Source organism: Maylandia zebra, linkage group LG6, assembly GCF_041146795.1.
Source record: "Maylandia zebra isolate NMK-2024a linkage group LG6, Mzebra_GT3a, whole genome shotgun sequence".
Classification (NCBI taxonomy): domain Eukaryota; kingdom Metazoa; phylum Chordata; class Actinopteri; order Cichliformes; family Cichlidae; genus Maylandia; species Maylandia zebra.
In genome coordinates this window covers 10,063,158-10,080,696 of record NC_135172.1, presented here as the reverse complement: position 1 = coordinate 10,080,696, position 17,539 = coordinate 10,063,158, and positions in this window count along the sequence as shown.

Genomic DNA, 17,539 nt, shown 5'->3' with positions numbered 1-17,539 from the left:
GAAACAAATAAGCATTGTCCTGAAAATAATCAGATACAAGGACTGGATGGCAGCCAGCGTTCAAAGAAACATTTTGAAAGATCTTCAGAAAAGACTCGAGAACTATTGGTCAAGGCCACAAAAATTACAGACATGTTCGTTTAAGATTTTTACGCAATACTAGTTCACAATAGAGGGTTTGCTATTTTGAAGGGATTTCTAAATGTATACTGAGTATTACTGTAAGCTATCGTCACTCAAAGTGTCACACTCACCTCCTGAATAGTAGTGTCCAACTGAAGGTCAGCATCCATGCATTGTTTGTCACCCGGAAAGAATTCATTATTATCAGGATGTCCTAAAAACTCCCTGAAAAGCCTTCAGTTAATCCAAAATGCTGCAGCAAGAGTCCTGACAGGGACTAGAAAGAGAGAGCAGATTTCTCCTGTATTGGCTTCCCTTCATTGGCTCCCTGTTAAATCCAGAATTGAAAATCCTGCTCCTCACATACAAGGTCTTGAATAATCAGGCCCCATCTTATCTTAATGACCTTGTAATACCATATCACCCTATTAGAGCACTTCGCTCTCACACTGCAGGCCTACTTGTTGTTCCTAGAGTATTTAAAAGTAGAATGGGAGGGCGAGCCTTCAGTTTTCAGGCCCCTCTTCTGTGGAACCAGCTTCCAGTTTGGATTTGACAGACACTATCTCTACTTTCAAGATTAGGCTTCAAACTTTCCTTTTTTTGCTAAAGCATATAGTTAGGGCTGGACCAGTTGATCCTGAATCCTCCCTTAGTTATACTCCAATAGGTGTAGGCTGCCGGGGGATTCCCATGATGTACTGTTACTTCTTCAGTCACTGTTTTTGCTCACTATGTGTTTATACACCTCTGTTTAATTATTTGTTGTAATTAATCTCTGTCTCTCTTCCACAGCATGTCTTTATCCTGCCTCTCTCCCCAACCAATCACAGCAGATGGCCCCGCCCCTCCCTGAGCCTGGTTCTGCTGGAGGTTTCTTCCTGTTAAAAGCGCGTTTTTCCTTCCCACTGTTGCCAAAGTGTTTGCTCATAGGGGGTCATATGATTGTTGGGTTTTTCTCTGTATCTGTTATTGTAGGGTCTACCTTACAATATAAATCACGTTGAGGTGACTGTTGTTGTGATTCGGCGCTGTATGAACGAAATTGAATTGAATCAAATTGAACTAAAAGAGAGAAGCACATCACTACATGAAATGTTCTCAACCAATTTTTGGACAGATTACTGTAAATTCTGGCACAGACGTTCAGAAAAATTGTAATTACTTTACATCTGTTCAGATTTTTAACTTATCTGAACATCAGTATGTTTCCACTGTGTGCATAGTAGCATGCTGACATTAGCTTTGAGCTCAAGGCACTGCTGTGCATAATTATAGGCTCACAGCAGAACAACAGCAAAAACAAATAAACTTTAAAGTAAACTATTCTTTATAGAAAAAGTAGAAATTAGGATCCCGTTGCTTTTTCTACTAAAGTAATGAGAAAAATGTTGATTTACAAATATAGCAGGTCGCAGGCATGTGAATAATGATCTTACTGCAGCTTTTCTCCACAGCTCACAAAAGGAAGGACGCACCCATTCCTCAGAACCATAAACACCATTCCTCTGTTTTCTCATGTGATGTGAATTCTTTTTTCAAGTTCAGGAACACACAAATCCCTTCATGTGTCACTGACTGCACGGTGGGCTTATTTAGCAAGCATTGGCATTCAAGATCATCAGCTCACGTCATCACAGCTGGAGCCCAGTTAACAATCAATTTCCCAGATGGAAACATAAGCAGTCAGAATCGTTCGCACACACCAATCAGAGCCTCCAAACAGATAGATAAATGAGCCATGAATCAGCTCACCTGTTTCAGAACATTTCCCCCGCTGCCAGGCTGCGGCTCTGATGACAGTCTCTCGAATTAGGCAGACCCGAGGTGGGACACTAAAGTAAAATGAATGTTTTAGCGTATTTTACATTCCTTTGTGAGAATACCTTTTATTACAACATTAACTCTGTTTGCTCAACTGATGATCAGAGACTATCAGAATCAGAATACTTTATCAGTCCCTGATGAAATGATGTTTTACGTATCATGTGTCAGTTTATGTTCATTAAATAAGACAGGCTTAATCGTCCATGTATGTGTAGGTTAACCATGAATTTGATACGCTCGTACCAGTATATGCAGTATCACATACTTTACTCTAAATGACAGTATCATGATTTATTTGACAAACGAACTCTCCTCTCTGATCTCTGCCTACCATATAACCTGGTCGGTACACTACTCAGTCTGTGCCACACAGTGTGCTTTATAGTGACAGGATAATGCAGCAATAACCAACTTTTAAAAAAGCTAAAAAGTTTAAATCTCTATTCCCTCTTCTGATCTTTCGGGAATTGGACCTGACAACAAGCCTTCTGGCTAAAACCCAGTTTGTCCGTCCGTTTACTAAAAATTATAAAAAATATCTCTATTCCATAGGGAACAAGCAGTAAAAATTACTGTTACCCACTACTTTAATTATTCTTATCATAATTATTACAGTCTCCTCCTTGTCATCAGTCTTAATCTGTTTTATGCCACCAGCCTTAATCCTCCCCATGTTAGTCCTTTACTTTCTCTCTTTTCTTTTTCACTCCAGCATTATTTCTTTTCTTTTCTCTCTCTGTCGCACACACGCACTCAGAGCAAAGAAAACTTTTAAAAGTGTGGTGATATTTGCATTTTTAAGCAAATGCGATTGTTCCTGCATATCCCATTTCATTTCACAGTTCGGTTTATTCAGTTTCACAGGGATGGTGCACAACACTCTGCCTCAAATTAGTTGATTCAAACATATTAAAGTAATCTAACAGTAGCATGGCTCAGTCAATAATTTAGTGAATTTCTCTTTGATAAAAATGTGGATGGAAAATCAGCAGGATGCCATCCTGAGGCCCTGCTGCGTGTCCTCAGCCTACAGAACTCTTAACAATGCTGCTCTAAGTTTCCCCGCTCAGTTTTTTTTCTTTGAAATTTATCTTCAGAACCAGATGTTTCCAGTCAGGGCTAACAGCAGAACTCTGCACAAAGTCTTGTTAGTTTAATTAGGATCTGGACGGTGAAGTTATATCTTCAAAGCTTGTATTGTGAGTAATAATAATAGGAAGTATTTCTTGCATTATTATTTAATGATCTTACAGCAGATTCCAACTGCTAAAAACATGTAAAATCCAGACTGTCAAAAATATCAGCCAAACCACACTGACTCAAGGTCCCAGCATGGTGCAGCTTTGGTAGTTGGCACATGCTACAGAGCTCTGTAGACCCATGTGTACATGCTGTAGCTGTGTATGATTTTTCCCAACTTCTTCTTTATGAGGAGCTCCACTGTCATTCCCTGTTCAAGCAATTTTTCCGCCACTCAGCATTCTGCATGTGCAATCGCAAAAGCATTGCTGCGAGACTACTTTCAGGGGGCTGTACGCTGTTGCGTCTCTGTAGCCTCTCAGTTGGTTGAATAATTTGCATAATTCTTCTCCATGTGTAGCCAAAAGGTAAGCAAACACACACAAAAGTGGGATTGTGATCGAAAAGACGTCCTTATTTGATGGTAACCTGTCCAGCATGGATGATGGCTATGCCAACCCTGACATGGACATTTAAGAAAATGTAAGGATGGTATCAGTATATTATATTTACATGTGCATATACATATGTATTTTATTTGTTCCTTTAAATCTTTAGTTACTATTTGTCCTGTTGGGATAATGGGAATGATTAGACTCTGTATAATGTTACTTGAAAGCTTTGAGTGGTGTGGGTTGATGCTGAAAAGTCAGCTTATAAAATAAAAGCTCTATATCTTCTCTGCAGCAGCATGAGCAATCTCTTGCTTGCAGGAGTTACCGCCATGCTCTCATACACCGTGATGCTGGTTAAGGACAAATCTGCAAGCAAGCATACAGAAAGTACACCCTTGAAGTTAATGAAACAGGAAAAGCTGCGTGTGATGGGTACATGCTGTCATTGTACAATGTGTGTGTTGGTGTTCCCTATAGTTTCTTCCTCAGTCTGTTTTTGCTTTAAAAATGCTCAAACTCTCTGGCTGCTGGTGCTTTTGAAGGCACTAAAAAGAAGTGGTTGGCTTTTGTTTCTGGCATTTTATGACTATAAAAGCAGGACTTTGAGGAGGCTGCAAAAATGATAGAAAATAGTCATCACTTATCTGTTTTGATCTCGAACTTGAACTAAACATTCTCCTGTTCCAGTCCAGGAGCAAAGGTTAGACCTCTGCAATGTAGGGTGAAACCTCATTACAGCTGTCTGTGTGTGTGTGGGTGTGGGGGCAGCCTGTAGATATATTCAGTGTCACTCAAAGGACAACAGTTGCTGACTGCAGTTTCCTGCAGATTAGCCAAGACATGCAGTTCACACCACTTCCTGCAATACTTTGGAAAGGTGAAGTACTTAAATGACATTTAGTCTTCCTGAAAGTCATCAAAACAAATCACCAACAAGTGTTTTCTGGATTAAATACAGTGAAAGGGAGCCTTCATCATAATACACTGATGTACTGTATCTCTGATGGATGTTAGAATAAGAACTGTAAATGAATGCTTAATGATGTATCAGTAATAGATGGTCAAATAAAAATATTAGTGTGCTTCTCATATTTGTAGATATTTGATGTTTAATCAATCAACAGACCAATCACCTCATCCATCCCTGTGACTGACTTCACAGCAATGTATCATTAGCACAATAGTTATTACATGGGCATTGTGTTGGTGTAAATATAAACGGGTGGATAAAAGCTCGGAGTAAATTACACACACATTTCCTCTGATGTGTCAGAAATGCTGACTGGGACAAGCTCTTCAGGAGTCATTAACAATCACACTGATACATACAGTCAGCTTTGCTGACAGCGGCAAAAACAGTTTCTCTGCTTGATTGTAGATTAATCAAGAAAATGTTATTGGAGTGAAATTATTGTTGTTTCTCTGTGGGATTGATAAGGTGGGACTGACCCCAGAGTTCTGTGTGAATGTTGGGTAGAGGTTTCACATCCAGCTACATGGTATAACTGCAAAAACCCGAATACACATGCTGAAGGTATCACATGACTCAACATACTTTCAATTTAAAGTACATTTATTACTGAAAGTCAACATTTTTATGTTGTTTGACCTTCGGGCCAGATAGATTGTTTCAGGATTATAAATGTATTCTTTATCTCAGCTATTATTAAAAAACATTAGGAAAGACAAGGACTAGGCTAAGCTCCCATTGGCAAATATCAGTGTGAAAGGTTGTTTTTAGACAGATCCGTTAAGAACACTATGAACACTCAATTCTGATCATACTTATAACAACGTGCCTTTTAGAGTTGATATTTTTTAAAATCCCCATTTATGAAAATTGCTTTTTTCAGAAAATGACCAGAGTCTATACACAAACAAGAGGTGACAAAGATGTGATGGAATCGAGCATGAAGGTTGTTGAGCAACATAGTGAGACGTCCAAAAGCTCAGTGAATGCTTTCCCCCATCACGTTTCTATGTGGCTCTGTGTTTACAAGTCAATAATAGTTGTCTAGGATAGAGAGGATGCCTCAGGATACCACGTCCAACCGGGAGTGCAAGTGCTGCCTGGAGGCCTGGTGAACCTCTCTTGCCCTGTGGGCACTTGTGAGAGATGAGTGGTAGCCGCCCAGATCGTATCTCTGTCCGCCAAGACCGGCTAAGGCAAAACATTTTGCAAGGTGTGCTTCAATACTGCCTCTGGGGCCCTCATGGCATTCCGTAGTTCAAGCATCTGAATCATCTCTAGTTCATAAAATATTTCTCATCTTGTCCCTTTTCTTCTTTACCTTGTTTTTTTAAAACCCATAATCTTTCAACTGTGATTCAGAACAGAACAGTCAGTCTGTAGATGGCCTCTTATTGCAACAAGTCTGTTTTTTTCTTTCCTTTAAAAAAAGTGTTGTGTAAACCATATTTATTCTCTTACTGTCATGTCAGGCCAGGTACAAAACAAACAAGAGCCCAGACATCTACTGAAAATGTCTCCAAATTCAAATTCTCTGCACAACTGCCTAGAAACTAGTCAAGTCCATTTTTAGTTACTGGATATAGGTTTGTTATTTTACAATGAATGCACCTAAATTTAAATGTTTAAACAAAGGCTGTTTGGTTCACCATTTAGACCTCAGCTTCACAGGCCCAGAGACCAGTGAGCAACCACTGGCTAGGAAAAAACTGTATTCCTCAACTGGGTTTGGTCATTAACCTCACACAGACCATGAGGTTACATCAGGGCTAAACCTATGGTCATAGTACACATCCCCACAATGCTGTAGCATCTAAATTAACATCTATAGAGCTAGCATCTGCTCAAAAACGTCTAAAATGAATGAGGACATTAAATGTAAGCTTTAAATTGCCACACTATCGAACGTCACTGAGCCGCTCTTTACTTCCAAAAACATCTCTTCCCCCCATCCTGTCTTTCCTACGTCTTTCTCCATCTCTGACTGAAGTTATCTCACATCCCTTTCTCTAACCTGGAGCTTACAGCAGCGGGACCTTTAGCTGGGAGACACATTTTGTGAAACACTCTGCTGAAACAATTTATGAGTTTGCTGATATTTGCAGGCTAGAAATGTGGCAATGTTGAAATGACCTGCTGCTTACAAAACCCTGTTAATCCCTTTATGCTCGCTCGTCTTCTGCAGCACTAGCTAGATGCCGAAGTACATCGACTACAACATAAAGACATCAACACTAATAATGCATGGAAAATTGTGGATCATTTGGATCCACTTTAACCCCTCAGCACAGCTCTACAAACTGTGCGTGAATAGTTTGACTCTTTTATTTCTTTTTGTGTACACAAAAAGGTCTTTTCTGTTATTGTTCTCTCCATTCTGGCTCATCTCAGTTTAATATTTAAATGCTCAAATGTTTTAAACTGAAAGCCTGTTTTAAAAGTGTAAAAAGCAAAAACAGTAACAAAGTATTTGTGCTTTGTAACTTATCACCTCTGATGAAATATAGCACCGTTATCACAGAGCTGGTAACATGGCTGCAGCCCAGTTTAAAGACACCATGTGTTTTGATCTGAGGCTTTCTACTTTGAAGCTGTGCGTCCATGACCAAACACCATGACAAAATGATGAAAAATGCTAACAACCTGCATTATGTAAAATGAAAACGGCCATGCTTTCTGGAGCCTGACCAATACTGAAGAGTAAATGTATTGATCTGACAGCGTCTGCATAAATGTTGAGAATTAGTTTTCAAATCTGTCCTTCAACAACTTTACTGGAGTGAAAGGGCTCAGATTAGATCAGGTCTAGCAGCACATTTCACTGTCTTACAGTAAAAAGATGCACAGCAATGTTTCATCTGCTTCTCCCATTTTTAAAAACTCTCTAGTGTGTCTGTTTTTTTCTTCTCAAGGGCACTTTAGCAGCAGACTTTGTAGCTGTTTTTAAATCCATTATGTCTTTTAAAGGATCAAAGCATTGACCTAATCATTATAGTCTGTCCCTTTATGTCCATCTGCTCTTCCCTCAGTTTAATCTTTCTGCGCTTGCATTTATGCTTTGAAAGCATTCTCAATATCTGACAGGAAAAAATATACGCCTCAAGATTAACAAAAATCATGTGTAAATATAAATGTTACCTTTTCTTTGCATTTTGACAACACTGCTGTGCTTTCATATTGACTGGATGTATCAAAAGAGCTACACAGCACATTATATATATTATATATTTAATTCACGAACAGCCTTTTATCCCCTGCTTCCTAGTGCTCTCTACAGAGGTTCTTTTTTCTTTTCTTTTTTGTCTCTGTTTGATTCAATTCCTAAACCAAAAAAAGAAAATTTGGACCATCAATAACATTTCTCCCTGTTATTACTTTTATTTCTACAGACTGTGGGCATCAGAGTATTTAACTGACTGAATTGCTTGAAATAATGAAAGAATATTCTCAGATATGTCCAAAGGAATTGTCAAGTTTTGGTGTGTTTGTATTCATATTTACAGTATTACAGTATAGCGACATCAGGCTGACAGGCATGCAGTTCATTTTAATTGTATCTATATAGCCCCAAAGCAGTTATATTATAAAGTAAAGACTCTACAATAATACATGACTGTGGGGACAGTGTGTCATAAATGGATGGCGTTTGGTGCAGATATTTAGAGTACCCAGGAGATAAATTCCAGAAATTTTTCATGATCTCCAGATTTAATTCTAGTCCCCCAACAGTCATTGGTTGGATTGCTGTGAAATGAATGATTCCCACATCAGATATACTCATTACTTTTGAGGTCCTTTGACTTTTAAATTAGTGGCATCATCTTACCAGTACAAACAAACTCTCTGTCTGTGCGAGTGTAAAATCAGAAGTTGAGGAACCCAACTTGGCCCACAGGTAAATCCAAGGCACCTGAAGATTTGTAGTTATATCAAATATCATGTCACCATTTAGCCTGGCAACCACCTTACAACAGGTTAAAATGATCCATTTACTTGTAGCATTTTGTAAAAGCATCTTATCGTTTTAATTTTACAACAGTAACAATCCACAAATATATCCAAAAAAGCTGAACCGTGGATGAGATGATGGCACGCCATATTTAGCATTTAAGCATTAAGTATCACCACTATATTTTACTTGCAGATTATCCATCCATCCATTTGCTTCTGCTTATCCTTTTTCATGGTAGCAGGGGGGCTGGAGCCTATCTCAGCAGTGAGAGGCAGGCTACACCCTGGACAGGTTGTCAGTCTGTCGCAGGGCTAACACATAGACACAGACAACTATTCACACTCACATTCACACCTATGGACAATTTAGCGTTTCCAATTAACCTATCCCCACTAACTGCATGTCTTTGGACTGTGGGAGGAAGCCGGAGTACCCGGAGAGAACCCAAACAAACACGGGGAGAACATGCAAACTCCACACAGAAAGACCCTGGCCTGATGATGGAATTGAACTCAGGACCTTCTTAAAGTGGAGCAACAGTGCTAACTGCCATGCTGCCCTGCTTGCAGTTTAATTCAGTTGTATTTATATAGCATCAAATCACAACAATAGCTGCCTCAAGGTGTTTTATATATGGTAACGCAAAGACACTACAATAATAGAGAGAAAAAACAATAATCAGAGAAATTAATGACAAAGAATATCAGTTTGCCCCAACAATCAGTTTGCTAACTGCACAAACAGACCAAATACTGTAACATGAGCACGTACTAGTGATCTAGTAATCATTACTTAAGGGTTTAAGTGAAACCTTGGTCATTTGTAACACCACTGGTATTTTTAAAGCTTGACTTTAGTCTTGGTTTATCACTTAACTGTGGAACATAATAAGACAAACGTGTTTCTGACCTTTTAGTTGATCCAGTTTCTACAGTAAAATAACATGACACCTGTGCAATAACTAAGATCGTGATAAAAAGGCCATGAGATGGAGTGAGTTTGCTATCAGTTTGTATTGGAATGTGGTCAAGTTGGTTATTACATGTTATTTTTACATATTAATTGTGAAATTACAATAATTATCTGTAATAAACCCAAAAAAGCAAATCTGTTTCACTGTACATTCACAAAATTCACATAAAACAGAAATTCATATTAAGACCTTACATTCAGAAATTTGAAATAAATTCAGAAATATCTCCACAAATATTAATACAGGATCTGCAGGATGGTGATTTAACTGCAATATGGCCTATGCACTTAGTAACCTTGGTTTTATTTAGAAATATAACCAGAATACAATTAGTTGGCAACCAGTGGAGTTGATGTAAACAGACACATTGCATATGAGTTGCACGCAACATCGCTGCAAAATGTGTAACAGACACATCGGTCCACTGTGTCCATTTCACGCTTTATCTCCCCAAAGCGTGAAATGGAGATGCCTGCAGTAGCTGCTGTGACAGCAGAAGGATATATTTTATTTTAAGCCAACATGAAAATGATCATGGGAAAGTGTTTAAAGAGACATTAGGTATTTACATTAACATATAAATACATATAACAAATAGACTTTATTTAATCCCACACTGAGGAAATTCATTTGTTACAGCAGCACAGGGGGCAGGAAGAAAAGGTGAATTAGATTTATATTTGAAAACACTAATGTGACAGAGGTGTGGTCTATGGCTCCGCTGCAGGCTCGAAGGGGGAGTGGCGGTGCCTTTTTCAGTGATGCTGGTGACGGTAGAGTGAGATCCCCATAAAAGAAAACAAGAACACTGTGTGGTCCAAGTTGTGTTTAGAGTTCACAAGCCACCTAGCTTAATTGCTTGTGGCAGAAAGGGACCCTGGACTGTACTTCATACCTCCTTAGTGACTTGGCTTTAAATGTATTGTCTCAACTTCCTCATGTACTGCAACTTCTGTGTCCATTTCACACTTTGGAGAGGCAAAGTGAAATGGGCACAGTGGATCGGTGTGTCTATTACACACTTTGCCATGATGCTGAGTTGTTTTTTTCTATCCACAAGGAGGTTGGTGTACTATTTTTGCTCTAGTGTGTGAGCTACAAGACACATTCTACTCTACTAATAACCCTGATAACTGTGTGCTGTCACACTTTGCACAGGTTATGTGCAAACCTGTATACATGTAAATTTGGTGCCACAGAGATTAAAAACTAGTTATTAGGTCAGATAACTGAAATACATGACCTACAACCTGTCTTAATGAGATGGCATATCTAATTTTTCATATACATCTATTCTATTCCTGCAACTTAGGCACAAAAGAGAAATGTTCTAGTGGTGACACCATTTTCAGTGTATGTATGCCTACATTATTCAGGAATGCAGATTTGAAATATGAATGTATTTCATACACTGCAAAATGGCCTGTGGTGTAAAAAATGGATTCTTTGATGAGGCTGTAAGACAGTCAGGCGAAACAATGTGTTGGCAGACACATGTTGTTCTGGCTGGATTAAATTCTATGCCTGCAGGGATATGCTGTAGTTGGGAGGTTAAAATCCTTACAAATTGTTTTTTTCTAAATAAAAAAAAAATATAAACCATGATTCTCTGTAGGCTTTCGAACTCAAAAAGTCCTGTGAAAACCAAATCAAATTAAAAATATATATTTGTGACCAGTTTTTGCACAGTTATGGGTGTTTTCTGTGCCCTAAAAAAGCAGAATTTTTGAAATGAAGACTCATCTCAGATTAGTTGCCTTTGCATCACAACAGTATCCTGAGTGAACCTGAAACTGATAATGAGGAGAAGAACAGTGAAGCTGGGTTGTCAGGAGGGTTTATCTTCTCTGCTCTTAAAGCTTCAGTAAATGTGGAATTAATGGGAGCAGAAGTGGCAGATAAAGGACCGTTGTCATTATATATTATGTGAGAGAACTTAAACTTTACATCAACTAAAATGGAAGTGAGACAAAGAATATCGTTTCTGTTTATATGTGCTATTTGGATTTTAATTTATCACTGTCAGTGCACAAGGTTTCCAACATCAGAGATAAACCATGGCAAAAAGACTGAATCTCTACTCAGCTGTGCACCACATTAAGCGAGATGAGAGCCTTTTTGTGTGGCTGCAAGCAGTAACAGAAGACTAATATGGGTACTGATATAATTCTTAGTGTCAGCAAAATACTTGTTGGGAGTAGCTCCTCGGGGTCTATGTATGGACCTAAATTGACTTGAACTTTAAAACAAGAAATGATATATGTTCAGTCATCTTCAGAGTATAACAATGTAATTACTCTGGGAACAGTGCTGTAGGAATATCAAACCATCTTATTAACACTTTCCCTGGCCCAGAATATTGTTTTGAGCCTGATTCCTTACTCATTCAAGAATCTCACATTGTATACCAAATACTGCTGTTCCACCTGCAGGAGCGAGTGGGGAATTGGGGGTCACTGCCCCGAGTGCTACTGTTGCCTTCACCCTGCACATCTTCTCGAGCTCCTTTTTCACCCCTTGGTATTTTTCAAGCTTCTTGTGTTCCTTCTTCCTGATGCTGATATCACTCAGTACAGCTCGATTATCACTACGCCTTCTTCTGCTTGTCCACTACTGCTATGTCCAGTTGGTTAGCCATCACCAGTTTGTCTGTCTGTATCTGAAGTATTACATCATCCTCATCCACCCTAGGGGGCATACTCATTTTCACCTCCATCCTATACTCAGCACAAATAGGTATACTGTGCCAACCACTTGGTTATAGCATTCGATGCATGCCCTGCCTAATAGCCTCCTGCTCTTATTTGCTGGATTGTCTCAGGGGCATCTTTAGACAGCCTGCACCTGGGGTCTTGCCTGGTGTGGTAGACCCCAGGGTCTATTGAGCTTGTTCCTGTGCCACCATGATTAGTGCCTCTTTGCTATCTTTCAGTCCAGCTTTGGTAGGATTTCTCAATATCAGCGATCATCCGACTACACTTCTCAAAATGCTGACACTTTGGTTTTAATAAGGGTCTATTTTGTATTTCAGTGGAATGCACTGCTTGCCTTGCTTTCCCTGATATCATTTTGGCTGACAGAGGAAAGATAAGACGAAAGTCCACCTTTAGAGGTAGGCTCACACAAATAACAAGGATCAACCCAACTGCAAAACCACAGAAACACAACTGAGGAAAAATAATCATGTCAATCATGGTTTGGGTTAAAGTACACCTTTTCACAGTGTTCCTGTCACATTGATGACAGGGCACTGCTCTAGGCTACCTGGCATACTGAGAAATGATACTACAGGATCACCTACTTCATTCTAACATACACACATTCATCAGTATATGAGGATGGTGGAGTGAGAGGAGCTTGTCCATCCCAGAGCTGCCAACTCTCAGACTTCTGGCATGTGACACATGCTTTAACCTTTATTCTCATGGCTTTATTGTCCAAACAAATGCCATACCAAATAACAAGGAGCCCCTTAAAGCCAGTACCTATCAAAAATATGTCAGCTTTTTAGTCTTATTATCAGATTTTTTCAGCACCTGATCCACAGATATCAGAGAATCCTAAATATAGTTTACATGTTTTGTTTGTGAGTCATCAACAAATGCAATAATTAGGCTCCCAGATGTTCCAGAAGATTTCTGTCTCTGTTCTGTTCAAGTGTGTTCATGCTCAGTGGAAAACTCCTCTTCCATTGTCTAGAGGAAGTTGCTCAATAGTCACCTGGAAAAGTCACCTGCCTATCCGATATTCCCTCGATGCAAACCTGAGCTCCAACGCTTCACTGGCCACAAGTTCCTTTTGTTGCTTTCAGAGCATTTTTGTTAATAAACCTTTTAAAACTGCAAAAGCTGTGAACTTATTAACAAGAATTTAAACCAAAACATTGGGATTCATGCCTCCATAAGACCTATTGCCACTGAATTTTTGTTCAGTTCTTTTGTAATTTTGCATACCTCTACGTTTTTTCTTGTTTCTCTCCCTTAAGAATGGCATCTTGACAGCCAGCAGTCCCAGCGGAAGAGTGGCTGGGAACAAATTGTGTTTGTGTGACAGGCTGCAAGTAACAAAGTGCCTAAAGATATCATTTAAAATGGTTTCTTCATCTGTTATGTGTGAATAGAAAACTGGTTCATCCCTTCAGTTAGATGCAGTTTCTACGCTTGAATGATTTATAGTTTAGTGGTGTTTTCAAAAAATATTGAAAGGTAAATGGAAAGCTCAGAAAATAAAGTGAGCCAATATCAAAAGAAAAACATTGAAAGACCTCCAGAAAGCCTGGAGAACTACTGAGCAGAGACCTATGATGTAGTGCTTGGAATCTGCTGGAGCCACTCTTCCGGTTTCAAGGTTAGAGCTCCCAATGCTCCTATTACCACTGGGACCGCTGTCATACCATTATCTGGCTTCAGACGGGACACCTCTACTTGACAACCATTACAAATTTATTTATTTAGTTTAAAATAATTAGTGAATTCTTTTTTTAATGAATTCTTTCAAAGTTCTGTGAAGAAGACCTTGTCTTATTTTCACTTACATCATTCATCAAGAAGTTCTGAGTTTTCTGACAGCCTGTTCCAGCGCCTACAATGATGAGAAATAAATTTGTTCAGAATGTAACTGATGGAAATTTATTTGACAAATGACAGCATGAGTGATACACAAGGAAAGCAGTGATGAGGTGACAAGCACTCTGTATGACTGCTGTAGAGCATTAATTTTGATCTGTAGGGTTAATGTCAGAATTTACATATTTAAACCTATCCGGTCTTTAAGTGATGACATGATGAATCCTGCTTCCGGTCCCAAAATATTCTGTGTTTAATATGGCGGTTGTGTTTTTAACATGTTTTAATGCTTTTGCATCTTCTATCCATCCATCCTATCGATTCCGCGTATCCTCTTCAGGGTCGCAGGCAGAGATGGGCAGTAATGCATTACTTGTAACGAGTAAAGTAAGGGATTACTATTGCAAAAATGGTAATTAGATTACCTTTACTTTCCCGTAGGAACGCTGCATTACTGTGTTACTAAAACCGTGATTTTTTTGTGAGAATGTCTCATGACAGTGACGTACGCGAGTGCGACGTTCGTGACAACAGCTGTGTGCAGATCAACAATGGATAATATACTGAGTGCGGGAGAGAGTATGAGCGTGCAGCATTTAAAGCGTGGAAGTACTGACCTTACTTTGAGTTTGATTCCATAAAAAGTGACAAAAACATTAGTGTCCGTTGTGTGTGGGAAGAAAACTTCTTTTTACAGCGAAAAAACCCCCCTAAACTTCCAAACAAGCACCGAGTGCGCTACCACGTAATGGGAAACTCACAGAGAAACTCGCGGATTCTTCAACTGACCGCTGCGGCTCACCTTCACCAGGGTAAACCTCCGCCTACCCCACTCCTGCTTTACAGGTGAAAATAGAGCAACAGGACCGCTAGTCTTTGATGTTATTTCTTTTCTGCTGTGTTTTACTTGCATCTATTTGAAAGAGTGAGTGTAATGTGCAGAAAATAAGTTTAAATGTTAAACAAATTTCTTCCAGTCAGAGAATGTTGCATATAATTAAATTTTTGCTTGATGCATAAAGTTAAAAGATTAAAACTAATAAAACAAGTTTTAAAAAGAGACTTTTGATTACATTTGATTACATTTTGTATGATGGATCATGCAGAAAAAGTAGAATTGGGCTGAAAGATCTATCGCTTTATCACCTACTCAGGTTGTAAATCGTGTTTTTAAAAAGTAACTAAGTAACTAAGTAATTAATTACTTTTGAAAATAAGTAATCAGTAAAGTAACGGGATTACTTTTTGGGGAAGTAATCGGTAATTAGTTACTGATTACTTTTTTCAAGTAACTTGACCAACACTGGTCGCGGGGGGCACTGGAGCCTATCCCAGCTGTCACAGGGCGAGAGGCGGGGTACACCCTGGACAGGCCGCCAGTCTGTCGGAGGGCTAACACACAGAGACAGACAACCATTCGCACTCACATTCACTCGCACATTCACACCTATGGGCAATTTCTCTCTCGGTTTTTATTACCGCTATTCATTTTAAAGCTCAGTTTTTAAAACCTTACGATGTAACTACATCCCAGGCAATGCAGTAGTATATTAATGACTAACCTCGTATTGTTGTTCTGCTGACTGAAGTTTGGTCCGTTTACAACATCCTGCCATGCAATTGCATTTGTCCCTTAACCATCGGGAACCCTCACGTTAACTTTTATCGAGTGGAAAAAAGTTAGCGTTCATCCTCCAGCTTCACTGTTTAATAATGCTCACATAGCTGTGTCACTAGCGATCACGTAGCAGATCATTATACACCAGCTAGCCAAACTTCGGTAACCCTACAAACGTCACTGCTGTTAACTTTCATGTCTTCATTAATCTCGGAAGTGATAGCAGAGCTGTACGTATTAGTTTGCTTCAGAAATCTCTCAGTCAGAACATGCTATAGTATATTTAGATGAAAACTAGCTTGCTAACTCCCTGCTAACTTATATCTCCGTTAAATTTCATAAATTTGGTTTTCATGGATGCTTGGATGTTAAACTTAATTGTTACACCTGTTAGAGCAGCAAAGCTGCACATTATATTACAGATGAAAGAATTTAGACAGTTTTGAACTGTCAGTGATGCCACAGTGATCGTTTGACTTTCTGACCTGCAGCGGAGTTTGGGTCCAGACACAGCTAATGACGTCAGATTTAAAGACCGGATATCGCAATCTTTTTCTCCTAATCAAACCGAGCTGTTTTTCTGCCTGACCCTAAGCAAATAGTGAAAGGGAAAAAAACTTGGTAGAAACAAATCTCCCAAACAGGAGATTACAGAGTATGAAATTCTGAAGTGCCGCAATATGCCCACATGTTCAGTTCACACCTCATGTATAATTTTAACCTGCAAATGGTGGTGAAATCACAGTTTCTGATGCCCTGGCTGTTTAATGAATCCAACTATGGTTCCAGTTTCGAATGTAAACTTTCACACAGTCGCATTTCTTAGCAGCTTTCAATCAAAACAGACCTAATGAATTAAGTGCATGCAAGACAACATACACACAACTGTCCCTGTCATCTGCTCAGTATCACTAAATTCCCTGTTTCTATGTCAAACATAGTGTTTTACCTTCTTCCAGGCCCATAAATAAATGGAAATACCCAACACCTTTTGGATACATTCTTTACATTTCTTCCTAATATGACACTAATATATCAGCAGCCTGAGGCACTGGCAGGAAACGTTAAGGGAAAAGTATACTTCAGTCCAGTAAAAATGCACTCCCCAATACACTTTTGCATGTGTGTGTAACTTTAGATTCATGCAAGCTGCATCTAACAAGTATTTTGGTGTAGCTGTGTGGTCATGTGCATCACTGCCAAAGCAGAATTATGAATAGTCACTGCAACTTATTGGGAAGTGAAGGGGAAGACTTTATGAAAACATAACTTTCAATCATCTGCCACAGCTTTCGAGGTGCACTTGATAAACACTAATCTCCCGGCTTCGCCTCCATGCCTCCCAAGCAGGTGGTGTGCTTTAAAACTCATTAAATGTTGCAGACTTCTAGCAACCAACATTTAATGGACACTGTCAGATTCTTCTTCCACAAAAAGCAGTATGTCATTTCCCAGTGTGCATATTTCATATACGTCCTGTATTTTAATTACCCCACAAGTAATAGTCTAAGTAAACTAGCAGTGTGACTACAACACAACCTGCGGGCCTGAAAAATGAAGCCAACAAAAGTGCCCAGTATTAGCCAGCATGTTATTTTCAGGGTTGAGGTTCGTGTTTGTAGGGTCACTACAAATAAGCTTTACCCCCTCAAAGTCAACCCTCTGCACCTGTCAGCTGTCTTTATACATTATCTGTCAAATAACACAGACTGCTATATGGTACAGGTAATGGTACAGGTCCGAGATGTTTGTAATTCATTTTTTTGGGTGTCAATTTTTAGTATTTTGGTTTTAATTAGACAGTAGTAGCCTATCTATATCTGTTTAACAAGATCATGTTGTGTTACTTATACTTATAGAAACAGGATGTGTTATTT